This window comes from Pyxicephalus adspersus, chromosome 3 (assembly GCF_032062135.1).
Source record: "Pyxicephalus adspersus chromosome 3, UCB_Pads_2.0, whole genome shotgun sequence".
Classification (NCBI taxonomy): domain Eukaryota; kingdom Metazoa; phylum Chordata; class Amphibia; order Anura; family Pyxicephalidae; genus Pyxicephalus; species Pyxicephalus adspersus.
This window is the reverse complement of record NC_092860.1, coordinates 34,222,444-34,236,231: the sequence shown is the minus strand read 5'-3', so window position 1 is coordinate 34,236,231 and position 13,788 is coordinate 34,222,444. Positions and strand designations below refer to the sequence as shown.

At 39.5% G+C, this 13,788-nt stretch overlaps 1 protein-coding gene across 1 annotated transcript in view; it reads left to right on the top strand.

Annotated features, from left to right (window-relative positions):
- The first annotated feature begins 4,889 nt into the window (after positions 1 to 4,889).
- LOC140326011 (zinc-regulated GTPase metalloprotein activator 1A-like) overlaps positions 4,890 to 13,788 on the top strand; it is a 42,353-nt gene continuing 33,454 nt past the window's right edge. Inside the window, exon 1 of the mRNA XM_072404189.1 lies at positions 4,890 to 5,038. The gene's annotated coding sequence lies outside the window, so the exon portion shown is untranslated. The remainder of the gene's footprint in view (positions 5,039 to 13,788) is intronic.

The following is a 13,788-nucleotide window of genomic DNA, read 5'->3' as shown; positions in this document are numbered from 1 at the left end:
CCAGGAGTTCAGGGTTACAGATAGAGCTCAGGCAAATACACTCAAGACTGACTTCCACACATCAAGGCATTCTTATATTTGCATATTCTTCACATGAGCCAACCTACTGCATGCATCAGGGCTGAGAGACTGTTGGTCCTGGTCATCATCGGCTTGCATTGCATAAAGAAAAACAGAAAGGCTTTAAAAAAAAAAAATACTAATATGCCAATGAGAGGAAACAGTAAACCAGAATGCAAAATCTTGAATTAAACTTCAGCTTTAAATAATATTTGCTTGAATATTCTCTGCAAGTATATCTAAGAGTTTAATTAAAATATATGGACTACAATAAATGTGACGCTGCTATTAGGATCTAAACAGTGCCTTTGCACTGTTATAAACATATTTACCACACTTTTCATGCACATAACTGGGTCATGCTACATTCACAAACACTTGCCCTCATTATGTGCTTCATTTGTTTTTTTTTTTTGTTTTTTTTATAATGAAGCAAGTCTTTTTTGCTTGTTTGCATTTTTGCTTTTAATTTGGTCATCTGTTGAACATATCTTAAAAGTTTGGATGGTAAAAAGTAATGAAATGATTACTGAAGGCAATTTAATCTAAGTAGGTAATCTAAAGTAGGTGTAAACCCAAATCAGATTAAATGTTGTTTGTTGAAGTGTATCACACAAATGTCTTCTTGTTTCTCCACCTAAATTTCCTCCATTGCATTTCCTGTACTGGACCCTTATTCCACCATTTCCTCTCTGCATGCACTTGCTCCAGTGTTAGATGTACATTGTTGCTTTGGATTCGGGGAGGATTTATATTTTTTTTCTTCTCTAGGCCAGTTTTTTTAAATATATGTCCTATATACTAAACAAAGGATGTAATTACACACGGACTCAACCTGTGCGCGCACACCACAACCGCCACCCGCAGAGCGAACGCCGCCACCCAAAGCGTGCACGCCACCGCCGCTGAAACAGTTGTTATGGTGACATGTAAATTGCCAAAACAAAACAGCAGGTGACACTTTCAGTCAGTGTACCCAACTCCACAGTGCCAACACACTATTTATTGATTAAATGAAAACTTTCCCTGGACGCTCCACCCGCCATGATTGCAAGTGATTGCCATTCTTGGATTTACGATTCTTTTGAGAAGTCTAGAGGGTCACAATTAGAACCACAGTGACAAAGCTAAAACATTTCCAGATAGAATTAGTACTTTACTAACATAACCAGAAACATGTAAAGTGCGACACAATCAGTACCGTACTAACACACCACAAACATGTCTACATAATCACATTTAGTACCATACTGACACAACCAGAAACATGTCCAGGGAGACACAATTGGGAACACATTTACAAAGGCATAATCAATACTGTCTTAGCACAGCCAGAAATTAGTCTGCTTACAGTCATTTTTGCACTCGTACTGTACACAAGCAAAGAAGTAGAAACAGACAAATTTAGAACAGTAGATAAAACCAGCAACATATTTACACAGAAACAATTCGTACCATAACAAAATAACCAGAAATGTTTGTACCAGGACACAATGAGCAATGTGCTTACAAAACCAGTAATGTGTCTGAACAGATATACGGATAACCAGAAACATGAACTGTGGCACCAACCTGGGAAGGTGGAGGTGGTATTTATAGTATTATTAGTGGCATACCACTGAAACATATCACAGGTATTGCAGGAAAATGATGGAGCATGCAGGTATATGAAATTAAATTGCCATGTAGCCAAGAACAAAAACCAGCTGTGTTCTAACCAGCTTCTTTATAATGACATTGGAGGACCACGCTTTCCCACTTTGTGTTGCCCCAGCACCTTACAGTCTCCACCTGGGGTATAAGTAACATAACGCATAGCTTTCAACCTGTAATAGAAATTGACTAGACTAGGAACGATGGGAAATATTCAACGCTGCATAATTACAAGTGGTAAAAGAACATTACACAAGCATATTAAACTTGTATGAGGTATTAGAAAATAAGTTTATATATTGTTATATGAGTTTATATATATATAACTCCTGTTGGACTTTTCACCACAGAGCTTGAGTGGTTTCTTTGGATGAGTAACCTGATAAGGTGGTGCAGACTTTTGGTTCTCTTTTCTTGCCATCTATAAGCTTTTTTAGACTTAAAATAAAGAATATGTGGTTGCTGGCAACTAAGGATAAGGTGTTGTTTGTGATGTGCAAGCAGCTTATGGTTTTGCACTTTGCAGGTAATGCCATGTTCCAGCATGACACTGCATGCTTTATTGGTATGAATCAGCCCAGCATCTCCAGGATTCCAAGCAGGTGTTATTGTCAGTTCAGTAATATATGTACCGTTGTGCATTTTGGAAAATTATTAATTGAAATAGTTGAAGAAAACTGATACTTGCAGAATGTCTGAGTGCAAAAGAATACACTTACATTACATAGAATGGACTTGTTACAACCCTTGCACTGGACACAAAAGAACCCAAAGTTTTAGTGGATAAATGATTTCTAAAAAGCTTTACAACAGTACAGCTGTACTTTTTTTCCTAACTAGTTTATTCAACCAGCCTGAATGAAGTCTCCTAAGCATTATACTTGTCTTCAGGCCCAATTCAAAGATCTGAGTAATTCTTCTCTGCACAGCACTCCATATAAAAATGGCCATTTCATAATGCCTGTAGAGATTTCTTTGAGTATGGCTTTCAAAATAGGACTAAATACGAGTGAAGTAGGCATATGCAAGATGAAGTGCAGCAAGAAATGGCTGTGTGGCTCTGAGCAGAGCCAGAATTTGAAGATTACTGGATCAGGACTCAGGGTAAGTAAAACATCAAGTAAGGAGCCTTCAATGAAGTGGAAGAAAATTTGAGAAAAAAATATATGAATATACCCTCTTAGTCAAAGTTAGAATGCAATTAACTCCATAATACGCTCTGATATGTTTGCAGAGTAAGATAGCATAAGTGTATCAATACTGTGAGGATACAATTTTACAGTCTGGTCAAGGCTGTGTGCACAGAAGCTCCAGTAGCTCGGTTTATATTAAATTGGACAATTTATAGGACCTATGTACAACCTTTGTTGCCGAAATATAATCTCTGCAATTGTAATGCTGGGCATACACAAATTCACTTCACTTCCATTGATGTTCTATTTGATTGTTTAATAAAAATTTCAACTGTTGATTGAAAGTAAATTTATCATATTACGACACACTCCAATTGGTGCATGATCCAATAGGCTTCAAAATGCAATGTGCTACTTGGGGGGGGTTTAACCCTTTTCTTTTTTAAAAGGGTGGCAATAAAGACAGAATGGTAGCGCAGAGCCTCCAGGGATTCATACATCAGGCATGTGCAGTGAGATCCGCACTCTTTTCTTCCCCATCTACCGCAGGCTAAGTCACTCCTTTCTGCAGAGTGCGAGATTGGATGACGTGGGCACAAGGGAAAGAAGATGGTGGAGCCTGATCTTTTTCTGCTTTGGGAGGAAGGAGGATTCAAGAACGATGTGGGATTTGATCTCGGAAACCTCCAGAAGGATTTATAAATATGCAAAAGTAAAGGTGTTTTTTTTAGTTTACTTCTACTGCTTTAAATAACAGGTAAGTGGGTTATAAACAATCCTGTCACTAACATGAACTAAACCCACCTCTCCTCATGTTGACATCTTCACCTGGTCCGCTCCTCTGGGTTTCGGTTCTTAGCCATCTTGACTGGCCATGCTGGAATGACGTGCATTCATTCATTCCCAAGACCAGTTACCAGTCAGGATCATCCATAACTCTGCAAACATTTAAGAAATTATTGTGAGCAGGCAAGTAAGTTTTCTTTTTTGAAGAAGAAGAGACATAGCATGCTCCTTCTGTAATAAAGTAATGTAATTTTTTATTTAGTCCTGCTTCAGGTAACCTTGTTGCTAGTTAGCAGCAGGGGTGTAGTGGGACGGCAACGGGTGGGAGCGCCGTGCCCTCACTTTTTTTGTGAATGGGCACTCTCTTGCCCACTGGTGCCCACTCTTATTTTGCAAAAAAATCTTTGGTGGGCTGTGGCTCGGGCCGGTCCACCCCCAGCGGGGTCAGGAGAAGGGCTCTGCTGGGGTGGCGTACCGGCCAGAGCCGCAGACCATGTCTCCCGTAATGAATTGCAGGACGGTTAGTGGGTTGTCTCTCTGAACACAACCCCCCCTCCCATCGCAGGTCTGGGAGTGGGCAGGTTCTGGTATTATGACATCACTCTGGGGGAAGTTTCTTCCCCTTTGAGTGACACATAGGCAGGGGCGTAGTGGGGCGGGCATGTGTGCCCGTCATGGATAGTACTGTTCCCCCTCTTCTTTTTTACGAATACACCCCTGGTTAGCAGACATTACAAAATATTTGTGTAAAATAAGACATAAATGTATCAGGGAGTGGGGGTAGTCTTCATTCTTCTCATGAACTATTCAGAATCTGGTGCTTTGGGTGTTTTGGTTTCTAGATGGGAGTTGTGATTCTCTGGACAACTTCCATGTCACTATGAAAAGGGTAAAGGTGTCTTATCATCCACCAGCCAGCTATTATTATTACTAAACAGTATTTATATAGCACCAACATATTATGCAGCGCTGTACTTTAAATATAGGATATCCTCTGTAACCTGTATAGTAACTAATTTACAAATCTCTACATTTAACACAGGAGGACATATTTAACACAAAGTCCCACCAAACATTATTCAAGGTAAAAACTGTGAAAGTGAGTGCTGTTTAATAAAACTATCTGCAGTGTGTGAACACAACTTTTAGAACACAGCCTATTCCATGATTACAGCCCAGTAGTCATTGTGCTGTATACACATGGATGACTTCAGCCTGAGTACACTGAACTTCGCTCCTTGTAAACATTGTTTACTCCTATTACTTCTGGAGCTCTATGAACGCAGCACGTGTTTCAGGAGGAAGCATTTGACAACTGCACCGGAAGCAGCTGCATGAGCTTACAACACGTGATATGCAGTGTGCCATGTGAGCGGTGCAGCCAGAAGTGATCCGTGCAGGGTGATGTATGTAGCGTTGTGTTGGGGGAGGGGGTAATGGGGCGGCTGGGGGGAGCCAGGATAAGATATCAGCATTACAGACATTCGCAGCAGCTATATAGGTATCCTGTTGCTTTGCATGATGGGAGTTGTAGTTCTGAGCAGCATCAGGGCTTCTGGTTTGTTATGATTGTGTTGCAGAAAAAGTGTCTTCTGCTGATGCCCTTCTTAGGCTTAGTCTACACGGACTGTTTCCCCAGCATTTACCCTGAGTCTTTTAAAGCCCATGTTTGAAGTCTCCATGCGTTCCAATTGATTAATCTACACCAGGACGTTTCCTTCAGGCACGTTTTTGAGCGTTATCTTAAACGTTGCTTGCAACCTTTAAAAAATGAAAACGCTACCACTGAACTCAATGGAGGCTTTTTCAAGCGTTTTTAAGCTTTTTATGAAAGCTTTAATTGAAAACAACGTTGGCTTTTATAAACGTTTTTAGCAGGACTTTGGACTCTGGAAGCCCCCTTTATTAAGGAGACTCCCAAATCTCCACCACCTGGTTTCTCAGCCATTCAGCACTAGACATGAATGGGGAGACTTGTGCCCATTCATCTCTAGTGCTCTGTGATTGGCTGGGGAATAGGAAACCCTGATGACAGCTCAAGCATCATCAGGATTTCCCTTTCCTCAGACAATCAGGGAGCCGAGCAATCAGCGGAGCTTTACTATGCTGACAGCTCCGCTCCCGATTACTCCCGCAGCCCTAGAGGAGCTGTGACGTGTTCTGTATCTGTAGCACAAACTACAGCTCCTCTAGGGCTGCGGGAGCAATCGGGAGCGGAGCTGTCAGTCCGTTTCAGGGGTTTTATGTACCCATGTACTCGTTCTCTGAAAGGGTTAAAAGTAAAACTTAAACGCTTTTGTAAAATCGCGGCAATTCGCGGTAAAACATGTCATAGGCGTTTATAAAAGTTTTTTAGCGTTTTAAAGTTAAGCCTTAAAACGCTTGTAAAATTGCATGAAAACGCATGTAAACGTGGTAGGAACGTTTATATGCGTTTTTAAAACCGTTCATGTAAACTCAGCCTTAATGTTCAAATATTATTGTTAACATGTTAAGTCTGTAAAAGGAATGTTACATAGAAAACAAAAGTATTAAAAAAGCATTATAATTGTGTGCATTATATAGGCCAGGGTTGCCCAACAGATGGATCGCAATCTACGGGTAGATTGCAAAGGCAACGCGAGTAGATCTTGGAGCCCTGCCTTTCTAAATAAACTCCACCGCGCACAGGAGTTATCAAGTCCAAACTTTTATTGTTGGTAGATCATTTTGACTTGGTCATTTTAAAAGTAGCTCGCAAGCCAAAAAAATCTGGGCACCCCTGATGTAGACTATGATGTAGGTATATAATCAGAATACAGATTCAGTATAATAACCCCAGCCTTAGTATAAGCCCTGACTATACAAAGTGACAGGTTTGCAGGATAGCAGGCATGGCAAGAAGAGCCTTACTCTTGCACGCACCCTGTACTTCCAGGTATGGAGGGTCGTGTGATGTTCTCCATGCTTGCTGCATTGGATAACATAGAATTGGGAAAGCTTGTGTCCCCTGGAAATGATGGAGGATGGTCTATGAATATAATGTATGATCCTACCCATGGTATGATTGGAACCCGAATGCTGTAAATATGGCTGAGCTTTAATGATGGGAAGTTAATACAGGATCATTACCATTATTATTATTAAACAGGATTTATATAGCGCCAACATATTACGCAGCCCTGTACATTAAATAGAAGTTGCAAATGACAGACAGATACAGACAGTGACACAGGAGGAGGAGGAGGAGGAGGGAAGAACCCTGCCCCGAAGAGCTTACAATCATACATTCTATCCAGTGGTCCTATTGCCTTGTCCTGACTGTAGGTTTGTCATTCAAATGCTAAACTGCATAATTAGATAATCATATGCGTTAAATGTGTTTTTAGAATAATATTTTTGGTGTTTTTGACATACTTTGTCAAAATATTAATAATATTGTTCTGTTATTATTTTAGGACCAAGTAAAGGTTTACCAGAGAGCTCGCTTCCTCCTCAGATGATACTTACCTTCTATTTACTTACAGTGTTCTCAGTGTTCTCACCAGCTCCTTTTAGCTGGGCGCACCACCTGCACCTTTCAGTATCCACCCGGCAGTATTTGGTTACTGATGAGTTGGGTCACAATACAGGGGCTGCCACCCACCTACAATTTCTTCCCACCTGGCTTAAAAAAAAATTCTGGGTTAAACAGTAAATCTACTGAAGCCCTCCTTAATTTATCTATGTAAGTACTTGCTAGGTTCTGGTTACTTGGGGATATGGACCTTCCCTCTTCACATGACAGTGATTTGGGCTGACAAATGTACATTTAGGCACCTGCTGCTATAGGTAATAAAAACAGGGTCACCCATTTCTCCACACCTGGACTTTGGTGGATGAATGGGGTGATAAGGAGGAGCAGATGAACGTGGAGGGGGCCATTGGTGTGATGAGCGTGAAATAGCCAAACAGTGTTCTAGTTTTGGATGGGGATTAATAAAACCCCTGTCTGTTTTTTTACTGTTATTTTGTTTTCTACTAATTTCCTGTCTGTCCACCAAACAGGATGTGAAGGAACATCTGCAACAGGGACATAAACCGGTTTAAAAATCTGAGATTCTAGCCTTCTAATTAAACTGATGAAAACATTTATTTTCTGTCTGTTTTGCTGTTGACAAGTCCTATCCTTTCTTTACTGTGAAAAAAGTAAATTGCTTGACATATGTATTAAAGATGATCTCCAGGATGAAGGAGGCAGACCTGTAGGTCATGACAAGGGAGGTCTGTCCTCTCACCAAACCCCCATATTTGGGAAAAATGCTTCTGCTCCGCTCACATTTGCAGCAATATGAAAACTATACATTGGCATTCTGTTGGGTGAAATTCCATTGTGCTTAAATCTGGAGCTCACCAAGTCAGCTTTTCCAAAACACTTAGAAAACCCCTGTCCCAGTCCCCTTCTACCCTTTATATGCAGTTATCCAAGTGAGTGAGCAGGAGGCACCATTGTGACTCAGCCTAGGGACAAACCAAAGTATTCACCAGCTAGTTAGCCCCCACCTCCTAGATTGTAAGCTCTTCGGGGCAGGGTCCTCTTCTCTTCCTACATCATTGTCTGTATCTGTCTGTAATTTACAAAACCTATTTAATGCACAGCGCTGCATAATATGTTGTCACTATATAAATCCTGTTTATTAATAATAATAAGTGTATACCCTAACCGAATGTCTGGTCATGGCCAATATGGGTCAAGCTTCTATAAAAGAAAATTATTACTGCTTCAAAAATTCAAAGTACATTCTCTAGCAATAAAATGTAATTTTATAGCTGTGAAATAGGTAATTTTAAAAATGCAAAATTTTTGGATACTGTAAAATTATTCAAAACCATTGTTTATTTGGATAGAGTAGGGGACAGTTAAACACAGTTAAAATGTTTTTATTTATTTATTTTATTTTTGCAATTTGTTGCGTTTCCCTGAAATTCTGTCCCACTGACTTAATGACAGGAAATGAGGATATTTTTCCAGTGTGAAGGATCCCTCTTTTACAGTTTCCATATGAATATCTACTATTGGAGCATCTCCTCTCTATCGTGCTGCAGTTCAAAATTGTGTACCTACCCTGACTTTCATTCCCTATTAGAGAGGGTGAATCTAATAGGAACACTGGTAGTAATATAATGTAGGTTTTTGTCTATGAAACATTTAAGATTGTAAAGTTTTTCATATGCTTATTCTTTATGTAATTATTTTTGCAGCTTTCACCCAAAAATAGTTTACATAATTTAAATTTATACAGAAAATTTCAACTTGTCCCACTCTGATATTAACCAGGTTATATTTTGATATCTTTCTATGACCCAAAATTTTGTCCAGTAGGAACTACTGATGATACCACAACATGGGGACCTTGACCATTTCATCATGTGTTCTAGGTGAAGTGGCCAGATAAAGCTGCACTGTTTATGGATGATACAGTTTGTAGCTAATGTAACATTGTGATTGTTGCTGCAATGTATCTATGAAAACATAACAGAAGTTTATTCATGATTTCCTACAGGACAGGGATAGTATGAAACTGCATCTGCTGTGTATGAAAGCTGTTTTTTTATATACATTGCACAACAATAAACATGTGCTTTGTTATCACCCTAACCACCTTGGTGGAAAACACATTGACCACAATGGGGAGTGTCTTTTTGCTCAAGTTATTTTTTTCTCAGTAAATTATGTGCTATCATGCACCAAACATTTATATGATGTTTCTATAGTAAGCTGTGCTGAAAGAATGTTTATATAACTGTACAAAATATATATTTTATTCAAGATATCTTCTTTAAAAATAGAAAAAAGTTACTTGGGGTAAACATCCAAAATATGTTTCCTTGCAAAATTCTGCTCTACAAGTTTTGTGCTTGTGGAAGAAAAAGATTCCTCTCTGCAACTCAGTCCTGTCCAGTTCCAAGTTTGTTATTTCAAAGTAGTTATTTTACTGGAAATAGTTCAGTCTAGTGGAGTATGATGTGCAGTAGAAAAAACCTCTCAATAAGGGTCTTAGAAGGGTCCAACATCTTTTTTACCCTGTTCAGTCTGCTGTTCCTTGACCATATGCAGTGCCTTGTTTGGGGCATAAAGGGGAAGTTTGCTAATAATTTGCTTGCCCTGGTTACCTCTTTCCCCGTCATCAGTATTCTAATAATAATTTTTGTTAAAACTCAATCGTGACTGATTTTGTGTCTGTGCCTCTGTTCAACAGATAAATATGGGCAGCAGAAGCAGCAGACAGGGTGCTGTGCATAGCCTCCTGAAAACATCATAACACTCTGCCTCATGAAGACTGCTGTAGATAACGCCCACATGTGATGATTATGATGAGGATCAGCTTAAAAATGAGGCTTTGTCTAACTTAGGCTGTGTACACACGTCAGATGATTCTCTTTTAATAATCGTCTCAGGGCTGATATTGTACGAGAATCTGGCATGTGTATAGCGCAGGTCGTTCATGGATTCGTCCTGGCAGATCCACCAACGGTGAGCGACAAACGATCGTAATGAAAGTGAAGGGGAGAGGGTGCAGCAAGGTGATGCTCTGTCGTTGTCCTCCTGCCCTATCCATAGAGCAGAATAGTGCTGTATGTACAGCGTTTTTTTATGCATCGTTCAGTCTTTTGTCATTGGAAAGGATCTTTCATGACAATTATTGCACGTTTGTACCCAGCCTTACTGCTATTTACAAAAAACACTTTAGGAATGACTGTGTGCAAGAAGTTGTGAAGACTGGTGAAAATCGGCATACATTTTGTAGCATTATCATGTTTCTGGAAAGTTTCTATATTACTAAGCCAGTGTCCCCCATTATAGGGACCTTCCCAACACTATAGTCCAGAAGACTTATGTAATCATTTTGGGCTTTTGGGAATTTTTTTTAATTGCTGCAACTATCAGCAAATTTGGAATTGTAAACCCAAGTCCAATAACTCTAATCTCATTCCTTGTGATTAATGGGTCAAGTCATCGAAAAATTATACTTGGATAAAATGAAGACTGGTGCACAAATCAAACTTTTGCTTTCTGTATGTCTTAAATATCCTGTAACCTAATCCCCAAATTAATTTGTAAACACTTCAGGCAAATCTTTTTTTTTAACTGAATCACATCAGTTTTAATCCCAATCACTAAAATCTCATATAACCTTTAACGCCTTATAATAACTTATAATATAAAAAGTTATTTTGAATCTACAGTTTTCATGAAATATTAGCAGATGATGAAGCCTTGTTCAGGCCCATCATGCTATACGATGATAATACCTAGTCCCTTTTACACAATTGCTTTTGCTTTGTCGCCTTGTCACAAAGGTGCTACTGGTAAAAACTTAGCCACTGCGGTAACACTATAGTACAGGCTTGTTCCACTGTTGTCGCCAAGAAGTCTGTTTTAAGCATACTCATTCAGCCATTACTGGACTAAGGTAATGTAAACAGGAGGTGGCCCCAAGATATCAGCAGTGATAAGATGCGAAAAGGATGGCGAAATATGTGAACACCTTATTTCAAAGTGTAGGTTTGTCTGACCAATTCAGAAGAGTAGAAGGGAAACCTCCACAGATTTTGTATATGGCTGGTGAGTTAATGAAGGCAATGCAGTGTACAAGGACAGGAAGCTTACTGGCATCAATATTTACATATCACTATTGTGGTTTTAAATGCAACTCACACATTAGTTACAGCCTACATAGCTCTTACTGCTGATCTTCAGCCAACGTTTAATTTTGAATATTTTGAGAACATTTGTGCCAGGTGTTTATTTCTGCTAGTGAACACTAGTTGGTGATTTTTCCTGCCCTTGTGATTCTGATAACGAGTATAGTGTGAGAGAAATACTGGGAATGAAGTACAAGTTCTAACCTTTCCTTACTGTATCCAAAATTAAGTTATATGTTGGCTGAAGTTAGGCTTCGAACAGGTCACTAGAGGTGAGGTTCTCATTCCCATTCCAATCATTCCAATACATTATAAAATAATACAATGTATGCTCCAAATCCTTCTGTATGGAGGCTACCACAAACATCTAATACAACAGAATGGATAATGTATATCTAGACAACAGCAAGAACATTGTATCAAACTATGACCTTGTATGCTCATTTTGAAGGTAAATTAACAAATAGCATAATTGTAATTTCACCATTTGTACTTTAGGCTAATGAATACTTTCTATAGTTATATATTTCTGTACCACTGTGTCAGAGGTGACCTTCCCCAAGATTTCTACCCAAAAACTGCTTGTAGGGCTGGAGCTGCTTTGACTTGTTTCCTAGAGTAATCAAAGCTGCCTGTGAAAATGTAATCAGGTTGAGAACAATGGTTGATGTTGTTTGTGGGTCTTCCTAATTCCAGTAATAGGCACAACATAGACATGAATGATATGAAGCTTCCTAGTTAGAATAAAGGGTTCATTCACATGATTTCTCTTGTCAGTTTACTCATGGGTCATTGCACTGTTTTCTAAACTTCTGTTTTATTTTTTTTTTTCTGCAAAGAACCCTTGTTACTTTTTTACTTGGGTCTGATGACGGGTGTTTGCTTGGTTTAGATTTACCTAGTTTACACCCCTTGGAAGGAAGATATTTGTTCACCTACTTCCACCTATTAAAAAGATTTTTCTCTTCTATAACCAGTTAAGGGCCCTTTAAGCTGTAATAGTCCTGTCTGTATTGTTCTTTTCAACGTAGCAAGTCAAGGAATTGACCTCATCTCCAGGGTGGGCATTTAGAAATTCAAATTTTACCCACAGTGCCACTTGTTGGTGAAATTTGGTGTTGCCATACAAGCCAAATTTGCACCTGTGGACCACTTACATTCACATAACTTGCTGCAGCAGGGACAACATAGTATAGTTTAAGTGTACCTAAACGTAGACAACCCTTTTATGTAAGGTAAAAATTCTGTATTTTTAGATTTTTGTTTAAGTGCAACACCGTGCAGCACCGCCCCCCATAAAGAATGAATAGGTACGCAAAGCCTCCGGGGATACCTACGTCACGCATACCGGGAGGCTCTTGGGTGCTCCTTCTGCGCATGCCCGACAATGCGCAGAAGGAGCCTTTTTGTAAAAAGAGAAAAATTTGCAGATCTGGCGCATAAGCAGTGGGACTGGCAAGTTTTTTTTTTTTTTTTTTACAAACTACATCACCCGATCTTGTTCCTGTGTCGGGTGACGTAGGAAGAAGAACCAGGAAGAAAAAGTGAAGATGGCGCCACCCAGCGCTGGCACCGAGGCTGATACCGGGACCACGCGAGAGCCGATGGAAGACACCTCCGGACCGATTGACTGCCCTGCGGGATTAAAGGTAAATGTATTTTTTTTTTGTTTTAGGCACTTTTAAGTTTACATCCAGCAAGTACCTAGCTGTATATGCCTTCTACAACTACCAGTAATTACCTGCTTTTGCAGAACAACTGCAGTCTAACAGATTCAGATCTCCTAAAGCAGACATATCGCCATTTTTAACAGAAAAAAGTGTCGATCTTACGCATGAGCAGGTGACATACATGCGCAGATACATTTTCAGGTAGATAGGGCACCCAATCTCGCACTTGCACAGATCAGAAGACATCAGCTGAAGATAGATGGATAATAGATAGATAAATGTCACACATTCCAGGAGAGAGGCAGTGTGATTCTGAACAGGCTGCTGCTGGAAGCTCTTGTTCTGTGCAAGATCAGAAGCTTGGTCATTTACACTTATATAATGCCCACTGATGATGCAGCACCCAGTCTTGCAAGTGTGCAGAACGAGATTGTGGTTACCCATCAATCTTTCCCACTGTAACAATGACCCCCAGAAATTAAGGGAAGATATTTTAAATAATTATTTAAAAAAATCTTTATCTAGCAGTCATATTACCCAAATCTGCTGTGATGATAGGTCTGCTTTAGTTTCAGACATACCTAAACAACACAAATTTGGCCTGCATATTCCTTTATAAGTATTTAAATATTATTTTACATACAAAAAGCCAAAGCACATGAAAGTCATGATATTGGTCTCATTATCTTCTGCACAGACAAAAAGGGAGAGGCAGTCCTAGGACTCAATCTGTTCTACATATGCTGATAAGAAAAATACTAATATACTCATCAGAATGAGCAGACTTGTTGGGTTGTCAGTGTGCTACTGCTTCTTCATTG